We start from the raw sequence: 3,878 nt of genomic DNA, 5'->3' as shown, positions 1-3,878 counted from the left end.
TGCTTTATTTTACTTATTTAATTTTTAATGCTTAAATTATATTTTAAAATTTCAGGTTATTATATATATACATTTTTAGTTACAAACAATTGTTCGTGAATCGTCGGGAGTAGTCAAAGGTCAAATAGTTTCATGAAACAAATACAAAAATATTGAAATTCAACATAACAGACTTTGCTTATCGTGTCGAAAACATATAAAGATTAAGTTTAAATTTGGTCGGAAATTTCCGGCTCGTCACACGCAGCCACGTCAGCACACGCCACCGACATTCCGGATACTTCACGTAACAGAACCATTCAGTGATTGACACGTGTATCTCGAGAATTTCGGACATTCTACGCCTATAAATAGAGCCCATGGGTCACCACATTTCACATCATTCTGATCTAAACTTCAGTCAGATAGAAATACACTTTATCTCTCACACAGTTCTTTCTCACTCTAAACATACATTAGCCGCTTAGCAGCAGTACGCTATACGGATTAATTTCAGATTGATCCTCGGATTGATTGAGGCCACCTCACGGATCATCCATCCGTGTTCCGGGTCTGCAGAGATAATTTCTCGAGGGTAAACAACAATCAACATTATACGCCACACGCTGAGCAGCTATTGTCTTGTACCGGTACCTTACAGCCGCTATACGGAAAATCATACCAACAATCACGAAGTGTCTTTTTAAAATATTCATATTTTCGTGTGATCTTGATGTATGAAAAAAAAAATCTAAAAAAAAAAATTGCTTTCCCCCGCTTCTTCCGATTGATTACTTCCCCATTTATGCTGACACCAACTAATATAATGGCTAACAAAATTATCGTATACAACATTGAAAAGTTTCTATTCCACTAGTCAAAAAATTTCATGGACACGTGTAGCACACATCTTTCTCCCACCCGCGTTCTACATAAACCCATTCTCACTTGCATCTCTCCTGTTTCTTCTTTTTTTCTTTCTTTTTTTCTTTCTTTTTTTCTAATACAGGTACGTCTATACTCTATACGTATATAAATTTTGTCTCTATTTACTTCATTTTCATGATTCATTTACTTCCTAAGATCTACAAAACTCTACTTTCAGTTTCATATCTAATTACGCTTGCAATTTTATCACATCACATTATCTGTGTGCATATTTTAAACTCATTTCTATTTATTTAAGCTCCTGACGGATGATTAATTGTTAATTACTATTGTTACTATTATCAGAATTAATTAATAATTAATTAATCAATTTTAGATGCTAGTCCTGTGTAATTGTGACGCTTTTGAATTTCGTTTGACATGTGATCGATCAGCAGTCTAATTTGAATAAAATTTCAGCCGTATGAATATGATCATAATATTTCTCTAATTTTCAATGTTGTATACTGTATATATTCTATATTCTATGAACTAAAATTGTAAATCAAATAGCATATATTATTATTAATTTGCATATGAATAAGATGGATTACAAATTTGTTTTACTATTTACATGCTTAATTCTCAATCAAACTTTTGATTTGCAAAAAATCGTGTTTAGGTTTAAAACGTATTTGTTGCACATAAGACCAGTTTAAACCATTAATATGATCAGATGTTATCAAATTGTTATTTTAAATAATGATCCTAATAGGACACTTATTAATTATGATCAGATGTTATCAAATGGTTATTTTGAATAATGATCATAAACTGCACAATTATATTAAAGCCTTATGATCTATGAACTTTATCCTATCATCTAATACATTTTGCATAACAACAACAGTAATTAGTACAGTAGGTTTTACGTTAACCGATCTCAGTTGTATAATGTATTCTTCAGGTTATAAGATGGCTGCCACATCAGCAAGTACCATCTCTATCGGATCGATATCATATGGTTCCAAAGCTAGCTCCCTCACACAATCAAAGTCAAACAGAATAAACTTCCATTCACAGAACTATTTTAACAATTTCAACAACCTCAAGGCAGTTGGATCCCGAAACAATGAATCTGGGTCATTTTTGGGCAATGAAAGCACCAAAAGTCGGATTCAAACATCACCAAACGCATTTCAAGTTAAGGCATCGTTCAAAGTGGCTATACTAGGAGCTGCTGGCGGTATCGGTCAACCACTATCTCTTTTGGTCAAAATGTCACCGTTGGTTTCAGATCTTCATCTTTACGATATAGCAAATGTGAAAGGAGTTGCAGCTGATTTAAGCCACTGCAACACTCCTTCTCGAATTCGTGATTTCACTGGAAACAATGAATTAGCCGATTGTTTAAAAGACGTGGATATCGTTGTTATTCCTGCTGGTGTACCTAGAAAACCTGGTATGACACGTGACGATCTTTTCAATATTAACGCTGGTATTGTTAAGTCGTTAGTTGAATCTGTAGCTGATAACTGTCCTGACGCTTTCGTTCATATTATTAGTAACCCGGTTAACTCAACCGTACCAATTGCTGCTGAGGTGTTAAAACAAAAAGGCGTTTACAACCCTAAGAAGCTTTTCGGTGTTACCACTCTTGATGTGGTGTGATCTAACACGTTTGTTGCTCAGAAAAAGAATCTAAACATTATGGATGTTGATGTCCCCGTTATCGGTGGTCATGCAGGAATTACCATTTTACCCCTGCTGTCGAAAACCAAACCTTCAGTTAGTTTTACTGAGGAAGAAGTACATGATCTAACGGTTAGGATTCAAAACGCGGGAACAGAGGTCGTCGAGGTAAAAGCGGGTGCCGGGTCAGCGACACTTTCGATGGCGTATGCAGCTGCACGATTTGTGGAGTCGTCTCTTCGTGCGCTTGATGGTGATAGTGATGTTTACGAGTGTTCGTTTGTTCAGTCTGAACTAACGGAACTACCGTTTTTTGCATCGAGGGTTAAGATTGGAAAGCAAGGTGTTGAGGCTGTTCTCTCTTCCGATCTTCAGGGATTAACGGAATACGAGAAGAACGGTTTGGAAGCTCTTAAAACCGAGCTTAAGGGAAGCATAGAGAAAGGTGTAAACTTTGCTAATAAATAAACAATATCTGCTTGAAGTTTAATGTAACTTAGAACCATGAAGTCATCTAACAAGGTAATAATACAGAGAGTTGGTCATTATATGGTATAACCATCTTCAGTTTTGTACTGTGTTATAAGACTTGTGAAAATTTGTGGTTACTTTTTTGATTGGAGGGATGATGAGTTGGAGATATCATTACTATTGTTGCACAATTTTGTTTTCTGAGCAATGTACTACTACTAACTACTTAATAACTTCGTTTTTGTTTTTCCAACACAACATATTGAATTGAATTTGCCAAAATAATTCAAGGTTAATTCAAATTGACCTATTTTTCGATCTGACTTCTATTTTGACCTGTTTGTTAATTATGAATTTGCTACAATGAAATTGAGGGGTGTTAAATATTCGGTTAACTGAATCGAATGAAAATCGAAAAAGAAAATCAAATCGAATTTGAATTCGGTTTCGGTTTTACTTTTTTAATTCAGTTTAACCAAAAACCGAATTCAATTAATAATTTGTTAAATTTATTATTTATTATTAATTTGTATAGACGAAAAGTCGGTTTCAAATTCAATAGTCGAATTTAAAATAAGTTATTTATGTTATAATATATAAATATATATATAAATGGATAGTCAATTATTGATACACAAAAGTAATATTATTGTATTACCTAAACTTGTGATATTTTTGCTATAAATAGCCATGAATGCAAGCATTAAACTTGCACCATTTTCTCACACTTACAAAGTGTTTCTTTCTTTCTCTCCATTATCATTTTTGTTCTTACACTTCATTATTAGCATTCTTAATCAAGAATCAAACCACTAAAGGTAGTTATAAGCCTACTGAATTATAACATCAAGAATCAAACCACTAAAGGT

At 33.7% G+C, this 3,878-nt stretch overlaps 1 pseudogene; it reads left to right on the top strand.

Moving 5' to 3' along the window:
* Window positions 1–1,435: 1,435 nt before the first annotated feature.
* LOC139866081 (malate dehydrogenase, chloroplastic-like) lies at window positions 1,436–3,189 on the top strand (annotated as a pseudogene).
* The last annotated feature ends 689 nt before the right edge of the window (window positions 3,190–3,878 follow it).

The sequence above is a fragment of the Rutidosis leptorrhynchoides genome, chromosome 9 (assembly GCF_046630445.1).
Source record: "Rutidosis leptorrhynchoides isolate AG116_Rl617_1_P2 chromosome 9, CSIRO_AGI_Rlap_v1, whole genome shotgun sequence".
NCBI classification, from domain to species: Eukaryota; Viridiplantae; Streptophyta; class Magnoliopsida; order Asterales; family Asteraceae; genus Rutidosis; species Rutidosis leptorrhynchoides.
The sequence above is the reverse complement of the archived record's forward strand: the minus strand, read 5'-3'. Positions and strand labels throughout refer to the sequence as shown.